Source organism: Copidosoma floridanum, unplaced genomic scaffold, assembly GCF_036245765.1.
Source record: "Copidosoma floridanum isolate Cflo_tuat_1 unplaced genomic scaffold, Cflo_Japanese_pri ptg000013l, whole genome shotgun sequence".
NCBI classification, from domain to species: Eukaryota; Metazoa; Arthropoda; class Insecta; order Hymenoptera; family Encyrtidae; genus Copidosoma; species Copidosoma floridanum.
The window spans coordinates 6635738-6659532 of NW_028321890.1; positions in this window are offsets into that span (position 1 = coordinate 6635738).

The window sequence follows — 23795 nt, forward strand, 5'->3', positions numbered from 1 at the left end:
ATCAAACTCATGTAGAGTTTCTATGTAGTAGCTCCAAGAATTTTTTATACGTATTGAACACTGACTACACGTCCAGTCTACTAAACAAAGCTAAATACACTTTCGCTAGCTGCATTTTTGTCCCTGGCCATCAGTTATGTTATTATGTTAGCCAAAACGGCCTTTGAAGTGTGCTAAAAGGCTGTCAATGCGAGTCAAGAGGCCTGTTATGTAGAAAAAAGTAGTTTGCATTTGAGTTCTTTAGACGGGAAGTTCCCTTTTCTTTTTATTACGAGTGTACACTAGAACTGCAAATGTATTGCTAATTTGTAGAGGGAATATGAGCTAAAGGGTATTATTACAACGAGTATTTTCCTGATATAACAACCTCGATTGCTTTCTCATATACTATATTGTGATAGACTGTTTGCTCAAAATCAGCAGATGATGTTCAACAGTACATATTTTTTACGTTTTAAGACAGTCTTTCACAGTACATACTGTCTCTACTAATACCACTGCGTACCATTTGTAAGTATTAACGTGATGAATACAGGTATGACAAGGATCGCACATGACTAAGTAACGCTTTAGAAATATTTTTTTAATAAAAAAATTCGTGTTTCTGTGTTATTTAAAGTTTTTTCAAAGCAATAAAATAAAAAGGTCAAAACGTTAAGACTATTTTGGTCAGTCTCCAAAGAATAAAACTGTTCATAGTTTTTCTTTACATACTTTTAGTAGTAATAAGTTTGTGATTTCTGACGTGTACAAGTCATTGTACTGTGCTTGTTTTTACGTTCTTAATTTTTGTTCCTTTGTTCTGTTTCAACCAATGTATAGTTATTAGTGATAATTCTGTAAAATTAGTTATGGAACTTTCTTGGAAAGTAATATTTTGTGAGATTGACCATCTAATGAATAATGCTCTAAAGTTTCTTTTTTTGCTGGAGTTGCTCCTTTTGTTAATAAATATGTGCAAACATGAGTTTTGTCATGTCGAATTATATGAAATACTTTGAAATGATGCGAGTGATAAAAACCACAAAGATACACTTGAAGATCATGTCAAAACTACTCGCAGTTTTTCTGACAGTCAGCTTTATCAGATCAGACAAAACCTGGCTAACTTATTCTTACCAAGATACAGTGAACGTTGGAGAAATGCGAGTAGAATAAAAAAAAAAACTTAAGCAGAAGAATATGTCATTTATCGAATTCAGTTGTATAGTGGATACTTTACCCAATACTAAATATAATATTACAAATGTACGTAAAGACTAAGCTGTGACTGTCCAAGGTAAAATATTCGTAAAGACAGTTGAGCACCAAAAAAAAAGAATTATGAAGATTTATTATCCAAATCACAGAAAAGACATTCTGTAATGACAGACAACGATAGTAGTTCCAGTGATATCATTATCAAAGCTTTGTCAATGTATACAGATGTAGGGCTCTCAAAAAACAAGGACAATATTCCCAATAAAAAAATAATTAAGCGTTCAAGGCTCTCCAAAGCCAGTGTAATGTCTGGTATTGATTCGCCGAATCCTGGCCTTCAGAAGGTCGTGATCCTTCCTTCGTTTACGATGACCAGTCCTAGCCTTGCCACCATATCTAGGACTTTCCAGCCCTTAGAATTCGTTGTAGGCATTCTCCATTCGACTGCTCTTGCATTGAAGTTCCCAGCGACCATGAGGTCGCCTTCCACGTTATCCCTGATGGTATTTTTAAGGTAATTTATTCTTCTCCTGTATTCTTCGATACTAGTGTTTAGTGAAAAGTAGCAGTTGACGTACGTAATGCCTTTACTTATATACTAATTACTAATTACATTGTGCCTAAATAGTGGTCGACTAAAATTTTTTTATTTTACTTATAAAACTCTTATTCATAGATTTACTTATAAAACATTAATAAGTTATGAGCTAAAAGGCGAGATTGACATTCTTACAAATTTTAAGAAGCTTTTATTAAGAAGGTATTTGTTATTAGATTACTAAATAAGATGTTTAACAAAAATTGGTGAATTATTTATTATGGTTCTCAATGATGTACCTTCCTTTTTTTTATATATTTTTAAACAACGTTTTTTCAGTTTGAACAATGTCTGGGCCCTTATTAGGTACAAACAGCCATGAGTGGGTAAAAATATTCTTTACAATATTAATTTTGATGGAATACAGTAAACGTAAGTAAGGTTGATCATATAAAATATCTTTGGCTGTCACAAACAGGATTTTAAGTTAAAATGTCGTCAGAATTTTAAGACTAGCTGTTTTTGTACTCTGCACCTACATGAATGGCGTAGGCGATTTCTCACATTTTGTCTTACATCGAAAATTTTTATTTTATTAAAATTAAAGGTATGTGCCACTTTATTACTAAATTGTGTTAGAACTGATTTATTCTTTTTTTTCTTTTTGTCTCTTTCGTATGCTGCGATCTTAAATTTTACTGCTCTCGATGATTCACTGACGTAACTGCAGATGAAATTTGCATATAGTATGTGGTAAGCAACGATTTTGTTATTGAGTGGCTCAGTTTCATTCTTTCCACGAGAAAAAATCAAATTTTTCTTGTTATTTAAGATGTTTATTATGTAAAGCTTTTTACAATAATATTTAATATGATTGTGCAAGTGGGAAATATACGGTAATAATAAGATCAGTTTATTTTTTCTATCATTTTTGTTGCGGTTGTCAATCATATTTATGTTTTATAAGGTAATTATTCTTCTATTTACAAATTTTTCAATCAATTTTCATGGAGTGCTGCTAGCTAGCAGAATTTAATTAATCAACTTTAACGTTTTATTGTGGAATTAACTGTCCACTAGTTCAATAAAAACTTTACTGGTGGGTTAACGGTACCTATTTTACGATGTATTGGATGGTGAGAGAGAAAATTCAAGTATCGGCCGGAGTATGTGGGTTTTTGATACCAGTTAGCTAGTATTGCATAATTTTGTGGAATGATGATTTTTGAATTTTAGAAACTTATGCTGTTGTTATTACATGTCTAAACAAGAAACTGTAATTTAGGACAAAAGCTATTGGAAATGCTTTCAAAATAAGTAATACATCATGTACAATTATAATTTGCAAATACCATTGGGAGCTGATGTACTTTCTTTTATAATTAAAACGGCTTAGCTTCACCTTTTCTAAAGAAACGCAAGTGTGTAGTCAGAACCTGTAAAAGCGTAAAACGCAAATAGGAACTTACACAATGACCTGCCTGAAATACCTGTCAACTTATTACAGTCAGTGTAGTGTAGAACTTTTTTTTGATCCATTAGGCTTATATGTACGTCTATATTAAAAAACTTTTGATTATTTCCAAGTAAAATAATGAGAATATAAGAGTCGGGAGTTTTTATCATTACCGGTTATAATGCAAACTATTTTCCAAAATAAAAAATTAAACGCTTTTGTGCCTCTTCGTGGTTACCAAAAGAGTTAGTATATTGTGTTCTTACAACTATGTTTGTTAACGTTTTAGATACGTTTTATTTTTAAATCCATCGATGAGGATTTTATGAAAAAAGCTAAAAATTCTGACTCCTCCACTATTCCTCCGTATTGTAGTACTCTTCTACAAAAAAAGAACCTTCTATGTGGCAAAATGCTACGAAACCATTTTGTATCGTAAACAATTGGATACCTATTTTTACTTTTATTTCAATTTTTAACTACTTAAACGATCTGTAATAAGTTTTTGTAAGCCAATAAATATTTGTATTAACTAATACAATCAACATTTTGACCCTAGATACGTTGATCATTTACGAAATGTCAATAAATATTTTTCATTTTCATCTGAGAGCACAATCCCATACATAACGCTCCTGTTTCACGCTGATATTCCTTATAACATTGGTTAAGATTTGCAAAAAACTTTAAAAAATTTAAGAGTTAATTTTTTTTTTTACCATGATTTATAACGACAGAAGATAAAAAAATGGGAAACTTTTTCTAAATTTGTTAATAACAATTAACCAAAAAATGTTCATTAAAAAAATATCTCTTTTCCCTCCGAAAACTAACAAAAGATAAAATAAAATATTGGTAATTTTGAAATAATAAGTTCTTCAAACAGACACATTCAAACAGATGTGAAATTAACTGCTCGATAAAATGATTTCTCACACTTTCTCAAGAGGGTTGCCGGGACTTTTGTAACCAGTTTCGCCTTGTAACATATTTTTTCATAAAAAAGACATCGAAATCTATATTTTTTGGCAAGAATTATAATATTGCGACGAGCTAAGTGAATGACTCAAATTTGTATTGTAATATAAGGGTTGCCAGGACTATTGCAACCGTCTTCATTAGGCAGCCTTTTATTTCCGTAAATAAGTGATCGAAATCTACACTTTAATGCAAAAATCATTAATATCCTGATTAGCCAAGCCAACAACTTAAATTTGCATGGCGAAATTTCTTTCGTTTTTGCAACTAGTCTAATAGGGTTGCCACAGTTTATTGTTACTGACCAAATAAAAGCTGTCGTATGGAATACATTTGAACTGTCAGCTAGAACCAGACCCAATAAACCAATTTTTCAGATAACCGAATTACCAGATGACTTAATAAGCCATGCTTATCATTTTAAAGACCTTCCACTAACCATTCTTCAGTTAAATCTTTAACCAATGTAAAACTATGTAGGTGATTATGTCATTCTTAGTTAAACTACATTTTGCTCTCCCCCTCCCAGTTTTCTTTTCATTTTTAAGGACCCCTGCCTCAGCCTTGTCACAATCACTAGACACATTATAAGAGCAATGCTCTTCCTCTTTCTACCACTTCCTTATCAGTTATTTTATCGATTTAATTAGCCATCACATTCTTACACATTCCTTGAGGAAGTGCTATGGCATGCTGGTTTCATTTTGAATTCTTCGTAAGTTTGTTAATTGCATTATTTCGTATCAACCAACGAACGTTTTGATTTTTAAATAAAGCTTAAGTGGAGGTATGCCTCAATTACTATTATTTGTGAGTTTAATTAAAAAATTGATAAAAATACTATCAGATTGATCAGCATCGTTATAAGTAGTAGAGTCTGTGCTTTAATACGTTTTTATTGCTTCTTTTATATAACTAATTATTTTATTGCTCAAAAAGAGACTATATTTGTTATGAAAAGTAAGTGTAACATAATTATTCAAAAATTTAATATCCTTACCTAAAACATTAAGTTTTTTTTTTCATTTATTTGGCACTTGCAATGATTTAAATCTTCCTTCTCCAATATCTGACAATCACTTTAACATTATTTTGTTAATCACATGCTACTTTCAAAATTTTTTAGAACTTTTCTTTAAGTTTAAAAATTAGATTGATCTGTAACCAAGCTTTTTTCGCTTGTCCTTTTTTAAAAATTGAAAAAAAAATTTTTTTAATTTCTCCAGTAAAATTTTAACCTGAAATACCTTTAAACATTCGGAACGATACAGAAAATTTTTATTTGGCATGGCATCTTAACTTTACATGCCACTTTAAAAATATTATGAATTTGGAAATCGTAAGCAATAGCAGCATCTTTAAATGTACCAAATTATATTTCAACAAGACTACTAAGTATTTCATGAACTATCCTTAATATTAAAGAATATTTTGCTCTATTAATGCAATTCAAAATTATTTAAAATAATAAAGGCTCCAAGGCCTTAGAAGACACTATTTTAAGTCAACCTATTGTTATATTATTTGGAACTCTTTTGCAATTCACCCAAGTTTTTGTTAGTAAATTGTTACAGTTGTATTCTAGAATATTAACGTAACAAATTTTGTGGGGCAAAATTTTGACAAAGATTTCTGAAAGATAAAGATTAAATTATTGTAAACGTGGATGAATATTTGCCTGGTTTAAGTCTATATGATAAGAATCTAAAGCAACTATCAAATTGACAATGTTTTTAAATATTTTATTCAATATTAGATTAATTTTTTTGCGTTATTTGGGGCCTATGACATGGGTAAAGAAAAAAAAGTACTTATAATTCTCTAATTTAAGGTCAAGTACATCACATTACACATAAATCTCTTATAAAAAATTGTAATAATCCTCTTTACAGCAATTTTTACATACATATTTGATGACTTCACTTCTGTAGAAAAACCTCTGCTATAATAGCTTTTTTTTTTTAATCATTTTTTTTCTGTATGAAACTTTTATTCATACCTGTTCCATTTGTTGACTTATTTGTTTTTTCAAACTTTTTTTTTCGTCTTATTTTTCTATTTTTGACGCTAAAAATTATTTGTTTTTCTTTAATACAGATGAGAAGAAAAGTTTTATACACAAAATACAAAAATTAACAAAAATAAGCTATTATAGCGAAGGTTTTTCTACACAGGTGAAGTCATCAAATATGTATGTAAAAATTGCTGTAAATAGGATTATTACAATTTTGTATAAGAGAATTACGTTTAATGTGATGTACTTGACCTTAAATTTGAGAATAATAAGTACTTTTTTTTCTTTACCCATGTCATAGGCTTCAAATAACGCAAAAAAAATTTATCTAATATCGAATAAAATATTTAAAACCATTGTCAATGCAATAGTTGCTTTAGATTCTTATCATATAGACTTAAACCAGGCAAATATTCATCCACGTTTACAATAATTTAATCTTTATCTTTCAGAAATCTTTGTCAAAATTTTGCCCCACAAAATTTGTTACGCTAATATTCTAGAATACTACTGTAATAATTTACTTACAAAAACTTGGGTGAATTGCAAAAGAGTTCCAAATAATGTAACGATAGGTTGACTTAATATAGTGTCTTCTAAGGCCTTGGAGCCTTTATTATTTTGAATAATTTTGAATTGCATTAATGGAGCAGAATATTTTTTAATATTAAGAACAGTTCATGAAATACTTAGCAGTCTAATTGAATTATAATTTGGTTCATTAAAAGATGCTACTATTGTTTAAGATTGAGTGGAACACGATTTCCAAATTTATAATATTTTCAAAGTGGCATGTTACATTTTTTATTGTAATTTACATTATTTTCAAACTTTTTTGTTTTAAAATTGAAATAATCTTTGTTTATTATTCCGATTAGATTTTCTTTTACTCCGACATTACTATGTTTAAGTACATTACAATGCCCTCTTTTATTGCCAATGGAAAAAGTTTAAGCTTTAAATTACTCAAATTATTAAAATAAGACGTCCAATGACAGATAGTAAGTAATTAAAAACAACGTTTAACGGTGGTACTGGCATATTCTTGTATTTATTAAAAAACAAAAACAACATTTTTTCCATGTGTCTCTTAAGGCAGAGTAGGTAAGGACTTCGAGTAGTATGGTAGAGGTAGGGTTTAAAATCTAATCGGAATTATTTTTTTTTTTTTAGAATTGGTTAAAGAAAAAAAGAATGAGATTCATAAAATTTAGAACGCACGATGTTGTGTGTCGAAGAAGGAACTGGCACGGAACAGAGGAGTGAGATGTAGTGGTGGATGGTGTAGAAGGGACTACACTGCTGGAAATAGCACTGCAGCATCATAATATGGGGTAGGACAGAGGACTGGTACCACGAGGTAAGGGGAATGAGAAAATGAAAAATTAATTTTCCTTTCACATTTCTTTAAGGTCTTCAATCTTCAATCATTCATTCACTTTGTAGTTCTAAACACGCCTATACAAAGCATATTTTGGAAGATATATGTTGTAAAGTAATATTGTATTTATGTAGTCACAATATTTCAACGCAATTGTGTCTACAGATGACGTGGGAGAAATTAATTTAATTTTCCTCTTCTTATCATCTTTAAAATACTTTTGAACAGGCTCAAATGTGAGTCATTGAAAAATTTGTAGAAAAATGCCTTCTGCGCTTAATGTAGTGACCAGAATGTTTTAAAAAACTAATATGTTATTTATGACAACTTCATTGGTAGAGATGCAAAGTCCTAACAAAATCGTTGTAGCAGTTCAGGCAATGTTTGCACGTATATAGACAAATTTGTTTTTAGCTCGTATGCTACTTTCTAAAGTTTAATCAGTTAAATTTTACTGAAAATCAGTACAATGTCACCTACTTATTACGGTAAGTAAACAACTTTTCAGTTATAATTAGTCAATATTGACTAATTTGACTCATCTCACTTTAGAAGGAATATTCATGTGGGAGACAAGGACGCACTGAGTATACTGTGTACTTAATGCCCACCATCAGCTTGACTTTTCATGTGGCATGATAATTTTTTCCAAAATTCTTTCTAGAAGCGGTTCTACTTACAATTATGATCTATAACTTCGCATAAGCCTCTATAAGACTTTAAAGTTTAATGATGATACATTGTTAGAATTTTTTATTTCAAAAATGCTTAGCACACTTTCATCGAAAAAAGATTAGACTGACTACATAGTGCTTTTTCCTTATTTCTTAACCCCCATCAAATAAGTATTTATTATATTTAATTAATACTGTATGAAGCTAGATACCTTAAAGAATATTCTGTCATTTTTTTGTAGCACATTATTAATATATGAACGAGTGCTGGCGAGTTGAGCACACATGCATTTTTTGTAATCAAAAGAGCAGACATTTTTGAGCTAGGTTAATTCAGCAGACTTTATGATGGTGCCTTATGCACTTATACATGATCTTCTTTGCTATTACGTAGGAACAATTCTACTGCCTCAAAACAAGGTTATTAAAAGTAGAACCACTAGAAAGTTCATGCTTAAAAAATAAATCAGTAGAAGCTTATCACATATTTTAATAACTTTTTACTTAACTAACGGTAATTTTTAAATAAATAAAGTTAAAGTATAAATTAAGCTGTAGCTTTGATCAAAAAAAGTTGTAGCTTTTATTGAGAGCTGATAATTGAAGTATGTATAAAAACAAACAAGAAATTCAATAGAGCATAACTGAACGTATAAGCAATAAGTAAAATAAGTAAAACATAAACGACTCTTCAGAAACTTAGCATAAACCACTAAATGTTATTTATTGGAGTAATAATTAATACTTTGTTAACTAAAAGTACCACGATTAGTACAGCGCAAGGCATTGACAGTTCCTTAGTAGCAGTATAACACAAGAAATTTGTGAATTAACCATTAACCTTATAAATAGGTTTTTAAACCACGAAAATAAAAAAACATCCAAAAACAATTGGAAAATACTGTTTTATATTACATAATAGTTAACTCTTACTTAACTAAGGATGTTTAGTTCTATCATAAGAATAATGTAGTACAATTGAATTGTAAAATAAGCACCTTTATTATATAAGCACTATTTCATCTTCTCACAAAATAAAAATAAAAATAGCTAGATCTGCAGCTACAAAACCTAGAATCGACATTTTTCATACATAGTCAAGGTCGTACTGAAAAATAACATATCATAACAATACACTGAATTAAAACATGTGTGACTTACAAATAAATGTATTTTCCTTATGGGCTCCAGTCAAAGTAGCTGGAATAACTCCTCAATGGCTCGTACACAAAAAATGCCCCATGATAAGCCTTGGCAATGCTTCGGAGCTTTAATTTTTGAGGCAAGATAAAACGTTACCTACCCATGAAACTTGCTTTGTCTTATGAGCTAACTTAAAATGACACAGCTAGACTTTTTTATGTCGTTGGTAGGGGAACGTGCGGCGGAGGTGGGCACCTTTTTTTCATTATTTCACTGTGACAACAATTTTGAGTATTTTATTATTGTCCAAGCGTTATTGACACGGTAAGAACCTTAACTTTACCGTGCCATACTTTGCTAAACTTTAATCTATGTATATAAATTTTTTTATGCTGAAGAACGAGAACATCCAAAACTGCTCACTCGTGCCTCACCATAGGGTACGGGTGAGCAGGGGGTGGGGCGCGGATGGGCACGGATAAATAATGCACCCAGTATGAAAGTGTGTAGGTTTTGAAACTGATCTTAAATCTAAGTTTATTTTGCAGTACTTACAGTATTCGTATTAAAAATATTGTAACAAATAATATAATATACACAATTTTTAAGTATTAATCTCTTGTAATTTTAAATCACATTTTAATCACAATATTATCGCATTTCTTTGGATTGATTCATGCTAATACAACACTCAAAAGTAATATATTTTGAAAAATAATTAAAATAAAGAATGAGATATCGTTTTGAAAAATAATTGGTATATTTTCAATCGAGATGCAATCTTCCTCGATGCAAATATTTAAGTTAAGTACACTATATTCCATTGTTGATGCGTTTAATGGCAATTTCCACATCACCATCAGTCCAAGAACGCTTTGTGCTCTTTGAACAATAGTTTCGAACCATCACTCTTACTTTATAAACTATTTGAAAAACTACATAAAAAATCAACAAAAATAAAAATAAATAGCCTAACCTATAAAGTATGACAGGTAACAGCTAACCACATACAACTGGTATACCTATACCTACAAATAGCAGACGCTCGATGCGGAACTGCTTTCTTGCTCGGGCCCATTTGCGCCCCACCTTGGTGCCCATTCCCACCCTCGCAACACATATTTTTTATTTATTAATAACTCTTTTATTACAAGTAAAAAAAAAATTAAAAAAATAGCCTGTCAAAGTTAAAGATCTAAGCTTTCGAATAATATCATGAATAATTATGTAGGTCATATATAATAAATTTGCCAAGTGATTAAAAATTTTTTTTTTGTAGGTTATCTTCGACTAAGAATTAAATCAGCTCGTAGTAAAAAAAAAAAAGCGTTTAGTCCGGTAAATTTGTTTGGATGGAGAAACTATTGATGTTGTATATGTATATTAAAGAGGATTAAGCTAAAAATATGTTTTTATTTTTAAATATTTGCATGCCCATTTTATCGGCTATGCCCACCTCCGCCCCACGTTCCCCTACCTGGCAAATAGAAATATGAAACAATTGGTGCCTGACGGCTGGGCCATAAACTAGCCAAAGGGTGTAGTTAGCTGGGATAAAGACTCTGAACCTTTGGTCACTGTAGGAGATTAAGAAGTTGCTGTCGTATCTCATGATTCGTCCAGATCACTGAAGAATACTAGATTGAGCGTATTCTTTAACAGAGTATTGAAGCCTAAAAGACAACGTTTAAATACTAGGCGCACTTTAAGCAGTGTGTAAATCTATGCTTTACATTTTGATAAATCGAATAAGTAATTTGTTGTCTCGTACCTAGCCTTAAATAATAAAAGTATCTTCTTAACTATATCTAAATGTTATGTTGTTTACTACCTCGATCCTTTTATTAACAAAAGGAGAGTCTTAAGTAAAATTTGACACAATCAATAGAAAATTAGTACCTCTTTCGATCGTTGGGAAATTTAAGAACAAGAGTTTTACATGTGTAATGATTGTTAACTTTCTTTAAAAATTAAAACAATAACTAGTAGCTTATTCGGCAGAATTAAATATAAAAAAAGTACAATATAAATTTGATTTAAATCAAGTGCTCAACTATTGCACTTTAAATTCTTCGAGTAAAGTTCAACAAAAACCAACAGAGCTTTTAATGAGCAAAATCAATGACAGAAAACTGACAGAATTAAGCAAAGCTTATTCAAAACAGTAGTTCTTATCTCGTACAAAGTGATTTTAAGTAAAATGCTGTGAAGATCAGACAAGGCGACAAACGGGACTCGTAGAAATTGTCTTGAAATTTAAATGGTCGCTGAGCTACCTGAACTGCAATCAAAAAGCTGCAAGGAGCTGATCAAAAAGCTGTGAAGAGCTGCTGCCAGTATCAAGGGCAAACAACGACTATAATAAATCGCTCCAGTCCAGACGGCCCGAGCTGCGAACGAATGCAAGGATACTTGGTCAGTGCTCTCAAATGTGACTGGCAAACTTGCGGAAAATTCAAATTGGCTATATAGAGCAAGACGCAAAACCCCAGATAACTCGACAACATTTCATACACCATAACTTGATAAATTAATCCTAAGCTATTTAACCCAATAACCCAACGCACCTAAAAGCAGTATAACAAGCTTTATTAATTAATAAAATAAATTAAACAATAACGCAAGCGCCAATCCCCGCACAACCCGGGGCGCTTACTGGCCGCATTGTTTATTAATTAAATAAATAAAATAACACAAGCGCTAATCCCCACAACACTCGGAGCGCTTACTGGCCGCTTTGTTTATTAATTAAATAAATAAAATAACACAAGCGACAATCCCCACACAACCCAGGGCGTTTACTGGCCGCTTTGTTTTTTGATTAAATAAATAAAATAGCACAAGCGACAATCCCCACACAACCCGGGGCGCTTACTGGCCGCTTTGTTTATTGATTAAATAAATTATATAACACGAGCGCCAATCCCCACACAACCCAGGGCGCTTACTGGCTGCTTTGATAATTAAAATAATAAATAAAATAACACAAGCGCCAATCACCACACAACCCAGGGCACTTACTGGCCGCTTTGTAAATTAATTGAATAAATAAAATAACACAAGCGCCAATCCCCACACAACCCAGGGCGCTTACTGGCCGCTTTGTTTCTTAATATAATGAATAAAATAACACAAGCGCCAATCCCCACACAACCCGGGGCGCTTACTGGCCGCTTTGATTATTAATTGAATAAATAGAATAACGCAAGCGCCAATCAGCACACAACCCAAGGCACTTACTAGACGCTTTGTTTCTTAATATAATAAACGAAATATTACAATCGCCAATCCCCACACAACCCAAGGCGCTTACTGGCCGCTTTGTTTATTAATTGAATAAATAAAATAACACAAGCGCCAATCCCCACACAACCCGGAAAGCTTACTGGCCTCTTTATTTATTAATTAAATAAATAAAATAACACAAGCGCCAATCCCCACACAACCCAGGGTGCTTACTGGCCGCTTTGTTTTTTAATTGAATAAATTAAATAACACAAGCGCCAATCCCCACACAACCCGGGGTAATTACTGTCCGCTTTGTTTCTTAATTAAATAAATAAAATAACACAAGCGCCAATCACCACACAACCCAGGGCGCTTACTGGCCGCTTTGTTTCTTAATATAATAAATAACATAACACAAGCGCCAATTCACGCACAACCCGGGGCACTTACTGGCCGCTTTGTTTATTAATTAAATAAATAAAATAACACAAGCGCCAATCCCCACAAAACCCGGGGCGCTTACTGGTCGCTTTGTTAATTAAAATGATAGATAAAATAACACAAGCGCCAATCCCCACACAACTTGGGGCGCTAACTGGCCGCTTTGTTTATTAATTAAATAAATAAAATAGTACAAGCGCCAATCCCGAAACAACACGGGGTTATTACTAGCCGCTTTGTTTATTAATTAAATAAATAAAATAATACAAGTGCCAATTCCCAAACAAGCCAGGGTTATTACTGGCCGCTTTGTTTATTAATTAAATAAATAAAATAACACAAGCGCCAATTACCACACAACTCGGGGCGCTTACTGGCCGCTTTGTTTATTAATTAAATAAATAAAATAACACAAGTGCCAATACCCACACAACCCGGTACGCTTACTGGCCGCTTTGTTTTTTAATTAAATAAAGATAATAGCACAAGCGCAAATCCCCACACAACCCAGGGCGATTACTAGGCGCTTTTTTTATGAATTAAATAAATAAAATAACGCAAGCGCCAATCAGCACACAACTTGGGGTGCTTACTGGACGCTTTGATAATTAAAATGATAAATAAAATAACACAAGCGCCAATCACCACACAACCCGGGGCACTTACTGGCCGCTTTGTTTATTAATTAAATAAATAAAATAACACAAGCGCCAATATCCACACAACTTGGGGCGCTTACTGGCCGTTCTGTTTTTTTAATATTATAAATAAAATAACACAAGCGCCAATTCCTGCACAACTTGGGGCACTTACTGGCCGCTTTTATTCTTAACTTAATAAATAGGATAACACAAGCGCCAATCACCACACAACCCGGGGCGCTTACCAGCCGCTTTGTTTCTCAATATAATAAATAAAATAGCACAAGTGCCAATCCCCACACAAACTAGGTCACTTACTGGCCGCTTTGTTTTTTAAATAAATGAATGAAATAGCACAAGCACCAATCCCCACACAACTTGGGGCGCTTACTGGCCGTTCTGTTTTTTTAATATTATAAATGAAATAACACAAGCGCCAATTCCTGCACAACCCGGGGCACTTACTATCCGCTTTGTTTTTTAATTAAATAAATAATATAACACAAGCGCCAAGCCCCACACGACCCGAGGCGCTTACTTGCCACTTTGTTTATTATTTGAATAAACAAAATAACACAAGCACCAATTCCCACACAACCCGGGGCGGTTACTGGCCGCTTTGTTTTTTAATTGAATAAATAAAATAACACAAGCGCCAATCCTTACACAACCTAGGGCGCTTACTGGCCGCTTTAATCATTAAAATAATCAATAAAATAACACAAGCACCAATTCCCACACAACCCGGGGCGGTTACTGGCCACTTTGTTTTTTAATTGAATAAATAAAATAACACAAGCGCCAATCCTTACACAACCTAGGGCGCTTACTGGCCACTTTAATCATTAAAATAATCAATAAAATAACACAAGCGCCAATCCCCACACAACCAGGAGCGCTTACTGGCCGCTTAGTTTCTTAATATAATAATTAAAATAACACAAGCGCCAATCCCCACACAACCCAGGGCGCTTACTGGCCGCTTTGTTTCTTAATATAATGAATAAAATAACACAAGCGCCAATCCCCACACAACCCGGGGCGCTTACTGGCCGCTTTGTTTATTAATTGAATAAATAAAATAACACAAGCGCCAATCCCCACACAACCCAGAAAGCTTACTGGCCTCTTTATTTATTAATTAAATAAATAAAATAACACAAGCGCCAATCCCCACACAACCCAGGGTGCTTACTGGCCGCTTTGTTTTTTAATTGAATAAATTAAATAACACAAGCGCCAATCCCCACACAACCCGGGGTAATTACTGTCCGCTTTGTTTCTTAATTAAATAAATAAAATAACACAAGCGCCAATCACCACACAACCCAGGGCGCTTACTGGCCGCTTTGTTTCTTAATATAATAAATAACATAACACAAGCGCCAATTCACGCACAACCCGGGGCACTTACTGGCCGCTTTGTTTATTAATTAAATAAATAAAATAACACAAGCGCCAATCCCCACAAAACCCGGGGCGCTTACTGGTCGCTTTGTTAATTAAAATGATAGATAAAATAACACAAGCGCCAATCCCCACACAACTTGGGGCGCTAACTGGCCGCTTTGTTTATTAATTAAATAAATAAAATAGTACAAGCGCCAATCCCGAAACAACACGGGGTTATTACAAGCCGCTTTGTTTATTAATTAAATAAATAAAATAATACAAGTGCCAATTCCCAAACAAGCCAGGGTTATTACTGGCCGCTTTGTTTATTAATTAAATAAATAAAATAATACAAGCGCCAATTACCACACAACTCGGGGCGCTTACTGGCCGCTTTGTTTATTAATTAAATAAATAAAATAACACAAGTGCCAATACCCACACAACCCGGTACGCTTACTGGCCGCTTTGTTTTTTAATTAAATAAAGATAATAGCACAAGCGCAAATCCCCACACAACCCAGGGCGATTACTAGGCGCTTTTTTTATGAATTAAATAAATAAAATAACGCAAGCGCCAATCAGCACACAACTTGGTGTGCTTACTGGACGCTTTGATAATTAAAATAATAAATAAAATAACACAAGCGCCAATCACCACACAACCCGGGGCACTTACTGGCCGCTTTGTTTATTAATTGAATAAATAAAATAACACAAGCGCCAATATCCACACAATTAGGGGCGCTTACTGGCCGTTCTGTTTTTTTAATATTATAAATAAAATAACACAAGCGCCAATTCCTGCACAACTTGGGGCACTTACTGGCCGCTTTTATTCTTAACTTAATAAATAGGATAACACAAGCGCCAATCACCACACAACCCGGGGCGCTTACCAGCCGCTTTGTTTCTCAATATAATAAATAAAATAGCACAAGTGCCAATCCCCACACAAACTAGGGCACTTACTGGCCGCTTTGTTTTTTAAATAAATGAATGAAATAGCACAAGCACCAATCCCCACACAACTTGGGGCGCTTACTTGCCGTTCTGTTTTTTTAATATTATAAATGAAATAACACAAGCGCCAATTCCTGCACAACCCGGGGCACTTACTATCCGCTTTGTTTTTTAATAAAATAAATAATATAACACAAGCGCCAATCCCCACACGACCCGAGGCGCTTACTCGCCGCTTTGTTTATTATTTGAATAAACAAAATAACACAAGCACCAATTCCCACACAACCCGGGGCGGTTACTGGCCGCTTTGTTTTTTAATTGAATAAATAAAATAACACAAGCGCCAATTCTTACACAACCTAGGGCGCTTACTGGCCGCTTTAATCATTAAAATAATCAATAAAATAACACAAGCGCCAATCCCCACACAACCAGGAGCGCTTACTGGCCGCTTAGTTTCTTAATATAATAATTAAAATAACACAAGCGCTAATCCCAACATAACCCGGGGCGCTTACTAGCCGCTTTGTTTATTAATTAAATAAATAAAATAACACAAGCGCCAATATGCACGGAACCCAGGGCGTTTACTGGTCGTTTTGATAATTAAAATAATAAATGAAATAACACAAGCGCCAATCACCACACAACCTGGAGAACTAACTGGGCGCTTTGATTCTTAACTACATAAATTAAATAACACAAGCGCCAATCACCACACAATTCGAGGCGCTTACCAGCCTTTTTGTTTCTCAATATGATAAATAAAATAGCACAAGCGCCAATCTTAACACAAACCGGGGCGCTTACTGGCCGTTTTGTTTTTTAATTAAATAAATAAAATAGCACAAGTGCCAATCCCTACACAACTAAGAGCGCTTACTGGCCGCTTTGTTTATTAATGAAATAAATAAAATAGCACAAGCGCCAATTCCAAAACAACCCAGGGTTATTACTGGCCACTTTGTTTATTAATAAAATAAATAAAATAACACAAGCGCCAATCCTCAAACAAGCCGGGGTTATTACTGGCCGCTTTGATTATTATTTGAATAAATAAAATAACACAAGCGCTAATCCCAACACAACTCGGAGCGCTTACTGGCCGCTTTAATTATCAATTAAATAAATAAAATAACACAAGTGCCAATCCCCACACAACCCAGGGCGTTTACTGGCCGCTTTGTTTTTTGATTAAATAAATAAAATAGCACAAGCGCCAATCCCCACACAACCCAGGGCGCTTACTGGCCGCTTTGTTTATTGATTAAGTAAATTATATAACACCAGCGCCAATTACCACACAACTCGGGGCGCTTACTGGCCGCTTTGTTTATTAATTAAATAAATAAAATAACACAAGTGCCAATACCCACACAACCCGGTACGCTTACTGGCCGCTTTGTTTTTTAATTAAATAAAGATAATAGCACAAGCGCAAATCCCCACACAACCCAGGGCGATTACTAGGCGCTTTTTTTATGAATTAAATAAATAAAATAACGCAAGCGCCAATCAGCACACAACTTGGTGTGCTTACTGGACGCTTTGATAATTAAAATGATAAATAAAATAACACAAGCGCCAATCACCACACAACCCGGGGCACTTACTATCCGCTTTGTTTTTTAATTAAATAAATAATATAACACAAGCGCCAATCCCCACACGACCCGAGGCGCTTACTTGCCGCTTTGGTTATTATTTGAATAAACAAAATAACACAAGCACCAATTCCCACACAACCCGGGGCGGTTACTGGCCGCTTTGTTTTTTAATTGAATAAATAAAATAACACAAGCGCCAATCCTTACACAACCTAGGGCGCTTACTGGCCGCTTTAATCATTAAAATAATCAATAAAATAACACAAGCACCAATTCCCACACAACCCGGGGCGGTTACTGGCCACTTTGTTTTTTAATTGAATAAATAAAATAACACAAGCGCCAATCCTTACACAACCTAGGGCGCTTACTGGCCGCTTTAATCATTAAAATAATCAATAAAATAACACAAGCGCCAATCCCCACACAACCAGGAGCGCTTACTGGCCGCTTAGTTTCTTAATATAATAATTAAAATAACACAAGCGCCAATCCCCACACAACCCAGGGCGCTTACTGGCCGCTTTGTTTCTTAATATAATGAATAAAATAACACAAGCGCCAATCCCCACACAACCCGGGGCGCTTACTGGCCGCTTTGTTTATTAATTGAATAAATAAAATAACACAAGCGCCAATCCCCACACAACCCAGAAAGCTTACTGGCCTCTTTATTTATTAATTAAATAAATAAAATAACACAAGCGCCAATCCCCACACAACCCAGGGTGCTTACTGGCCGCTTTGTTTTTTAATTGAATAAATTAAATAACACAAGCGCCAATCCCCACACAACCCGGGGTAATTACTGTCCGCTTTGTTTCTTAATTAAATAAATAAAATAACACAAGCGCCAATCACCACACAACCCAGGGCGCTTACTGGCCGCTTTGTTTCTTAATATAATAAATAACATAACACAAGCGCCAATTCACGCACAACCCGGGGCACTTACTGGCCGCTTTGTTTATTAATTAAATAAATAAAATAACACAAGCGCCAATCCCCACAAAACCCGGGGCGCTTACTGGTCGCTTTGTTAATTAAAATGATAGATAAAATAACACAAGCGCCAATCCCCACACAACTTGGGGCGCTAACTGGCCGCTTTGTTTATTAATTAAATAAATAAAATAGTACAAGCGCCAATCCCGAAACAACACGGGGTTATTACAAGCCGCTTTGTTTATTAATTAAATAAATAAAATAATACAAGTGCCAATTCCCAAACAAGCCAGGGTTATTACTGGCCGCTTTGTTTATTAATTAAATAAATAAAATAATACAAGCGCCAATTACCACACAACTCGGGGCGCTTACTGGCCGCTTTGTTTATTAATTAAATAAATAAAATAACACAAGTGCCAATACCCACACAACCCGGTACGCTTACTGGCCGCTTTGTTTTTTAATTAAATAAAGATAATAGCACAAGCGCAAATCCCCACACAACCCAGGGCGATTACTAGGCGCTTTTTTTATGAATTAAATAAATAAAATAACGCAAGCGCCAATCAGCACACAACTTGGTGTGCTTACTGGACGCTTTGATAATTAAAATGATAAATAAAATAACACAAGCGCCAATCACCACACAACCCGGGGCACTTACTGGCCGCTTTGTTTATTAATTGAATAAATAAAATAACACAAGCGCCAATATCCACACAATTAGGGGCGCTTACTGGCCGTTCTGTTTTTTTAATATTATAAATAAAATAACACAAGCGCCAATTCCTGCACAACTTGGGGCACTTACTGGCCGCTTTTATTCTTAACTTAATAAATAGGATAACACAAGCGCCAATCACCACACAACCCGGGGCGCTTACCAGCCGCTTTGTTTCTCAATATAATAAATAAAATAGCACAAGTGCCAATCCCCACACAAACTAGGGCACTTACTGGCCGCTTTGTTTTTTAAATAAATGAATGAAATAGCACAAGCACCAATCCCCACACAACTTGGGGCGCTTACTGGCCGTTCTGTTTTTTTAATATTATAAATGAAATAACACAAGCGCCAATTCCTGCACAACCCGGGGCACTTACTATCCGCTTTGTTTTTTAATAAAATAAATAATATAACACAAGCGCCAATCCCCACACGACCCGAGGCGCTTACTCGCCGCTTTGTTTATTATTTGAATAAACAAAATAACACAAGCACCAATTCCCACACAACCCGGGGCGGTTACTGGCCGCTTTGTTTTTTAATTGAATAAATAAAATAACACAAGCGCCAATTCTTACACAACCTAGGGCGCTTACTGGCCGCTTTAATCATTAAAATAATCAATAAAATAACACAAGCGCCAATCCCCACACAACCAGGAGCGCTTACTGGCCGCTTAGTTTCTTAATATAATAATTAAAATAACACAAGCGCTAATCCCAACATAACCCGGGGCGCTTACTAGCCGCTTTGTTTATTAATTAAATAAATAAAATAACACAAGCGCCAATATGCACGGAACCCAGGGCGTTTACTGGTCGTTTTGATAATTAAAATAATAAATGAAATAACACAAGCGCCAATCACCACACAACCTGGAGAACTTACTGGGCGCTTTGATTCTTAACTACATAAATTAAATAACACAAGCGCCAATCACCACACAATTCGAGGCGCTTACCAGCCTTTTTGTTTCTCAATATGATAAATAAAATAGCACAAGCGCCAATCTTAACACAAACCGGGGCGCTTACTGGCCGTTTTGTTTTTTAATTAAATAAATAAAATAGCACAAGTGCCAATCCCTACACAACTAAGAGCGCTTACTGGCCGCTTTGTTTATTAATGAAATAAATAAAATAGCACAAGCGCCAATTCCAAAACAACCCAGGGTTATTACTGGCCACTTTGTTTATTAATAAAATAAATAAAATAACACAAGCGCCAATCCTCAAACAAGCCGGGGTTATTACTGGCCGCTTTGATTATTATTTGAATAAATAAAATAACACAAGCGCTAATCCCAACACAACTCGGAGCGCTTACTGGCCGCTTTAATTATCAATTAAATAAATAAAATAACACAAGTGCCAATCCCCACACAACCCAGGGCGTTTACTGGCCGCTTTGTTTTTTGATTAAATAAATAAAATAGCACAAGCGCCAATCCCCACACAACCCAGGGCGCTTACTGGCCGCTTTGTTTATTGATTAAGTAAATTATATAACACCAGCGCCAATTACCACACAACTCGGGGCGCTTACTGGCCGCTTTGTTTTTTAATTAAATAAAGATAATAGCACAAGCGCAAATCCCCACACAACCCAGGGCGATTACTAGGCGCTTTTTTTATGAATTAAATAAATAAAATAATGCAAGCGCCAATCAGCACACAACTTGGTGTGCTTACTGGACGCTTTGATAATTAAAATGATAAATAAAATAACACAAGCGCCAATCACCACACAACCCGGGGCACTTACTGGCCGCTTTGTTTATTAATTGAATAAATAAAATAACACAAGCGCCAATATCCACACAATTAGGGGCGCTTACTGGCCGTTCTGTTTTTTTAATATTATAAATAAAATAACACAAGCGCCAATTCCTGCACAACTTGGGGCACTTACTGGCCGCTTTTATTCTTAACTTAATAAATAGGATAACACAAGCGCCAATCACCACACAACCCGGGGCGCTTACCAGCCGCTTTGTTTCTCAATATAATAAATAAAATAGCACAAGTGCCAATCCCCACACAAACTAGGGCACTTACTGGCCGCTTTGTTTTTTAAATAAATGAATGAAATAGCACAAGCACCAATCCCCACACAACTTGGGGCGCTTACTGGCCGTTCTGTTTTTTTAATATTATAAATGAAATAACACAAGCGCCAATTCCTGCACAACCCGGGGCACTTACTATCCGCTTTGTTTTTTAATAAAATAAATAATATAACACAAGCGCCAATCCCCACACGACCCGAGGCGCTTACTCGCCGCTTTGTTTATTATTTGAATAAACAAAATAACACAAGCACCAATTCCCACACAACCCGGGGCGGTTACTGGCCGCTTTGTTTTTTAATTGAATAAATAAAATAACACAAGCGCCAATTCTTACACAACCTAGGGCGCTTACTGGCCGCTTTAATCATTAAAATAATCAATAAAATAACACAAGCGCCAATCCCCACACAACCAGGAGCGCTTACTGGCCGCTTAGTTTCTTAATATAATAATTAAAATAACACAAGCGCTAATCCCAACATAACCCGGGGCGCTTACTGGCTGCTTTGATAATTAAAATAATAAATAAAATAACACAAGCGCCAATCACCACACAACCCGGGGCACTTACTGGCCGCTTTGTTAATTAATTGAATGAATAAAATAACACAAGCGCCGATCCCCACACAACCCGGGGCACTTACTGGCCGCTTTGTTTTTTAATTGAATAAATAAAATAACACAAGCGCCAATCCTCACACAACCCAGGGTGCTAACTGGCCGCTTTGTTTTTTAATTGAATAAATAACATAACACAAGCGCCAATTCACGCACAACCCGAGGCACTTACTGGCCGCTTTGCTTATTAATCAAATGAATAAAATAACACAAGCGCCCATCCCCACAAAACCCGGGGCGCTTACTGGTCGCTTCGTTAATTAAATTGATAAATAAAATAGTACAAGCGCCAATGCCAAAACTACACGGGGTTATTACTAGCCGCTTTGTTTATTAATTAAATAAATAAAATAACACAAGCGCCAATTCCAAAACAAGCCGGGGTTATAACTGGCCGCTTTGTTTATTAATTAAATGAATAAAATAACACAAGCGCCAATTATCACACAACTTGGGGCCCTTACTGGCCGCTTTGTTTATTAATTAAATAAATAAAATAACACAAGCGCAAATCCCCACACAACCCAGGGCGATTACTAGGCGCTTTTTTCATTAATTAAATAAATAAAATAACGCAAGCGCCAATCAGCACACAACTTGGGGTGCTTACTGGACGCTTTGATAATTAAAATGATAAATAAAATAACACAAGCGCCAATCACCACACAACCCGGGGCGCTTACTGGCGGCTTTGTTAATCAATTAAATAAATAAAATAACACAAGCGCCAATCCCCACACATACTGGGGCACTTACTGGCCGCTTTGCTTATTAATTGAATAAATAAAATAACACAAGCGCCAATATCCACACAACTTAGGGCGCTTACTGGCCGTTCTGTTTTTTTTATATTATAAATAAAATAACACAAGCGCCAATTCCTGCACAACTTGAGGCACTTACTGGCCGCTTTTATTCTTAATTCAATAAATAGAATAACACAAGCACCAATCACCACACAACCCGGGGCGCTTACCAGCCGCTTTGTTTCTCAATATAATAAATAAAATAGCACAAGCGCCAATCCCCACACAAACTGGGGCACTTACTGGCCGCTTTAATTTTTAAAAAAATAAATAAAATAGCACAAGCGCCAAACCCCACACAACTTAACGCGCTTACTGGCCGTTCTGTTTTTTTAATATTATAAATAAAAAAACACAAGCGCCAATTCCTGCACAACCCGGGGCACTTACTATCCGCTTTGTTTTTTAATTAAATAAATAATATAACACAAGCGCCAATCCCCACACGACCCGAGGCGCTTACTCGCCGCTTTGTTTATTATTTGAATAAACAAAATAACACAAGCACCAATTCCCACACAACCCGGGGCGGTTACTGGCCGCTTTGTTTTTTAATTGAATAAATAAAATAACACAAGCGCCAATATCCACACAACTTGAGGCGCTTACTGGCCGTTCTGTTTTTTTAATATTATAAATAAAATAACACAAGCGCCAATTCCTGCACAACTTTAGGCACTTACTGGCAGCTTTTATTCTTAACTTAATAAATAGGATAACACAAGCGCCAATCACCACACAACCCGGGGCGCTTACCAGCCGCTTTGTTTCTCAATATAATAAATAAAATAGCACAAGCGCCAATCCCCACACAAACTGGGGCACTTACTGGCCGCTTTGTTTTTTAAATAAATAAATGAAATAGCACAAGCACCAATCCCCACACAACTTGGGGCGCTTACTGGCCGTTCTGTTTTTTTAATATTATAAATGAAATAACACAAGCGCCAATTCCTGCACAACCCG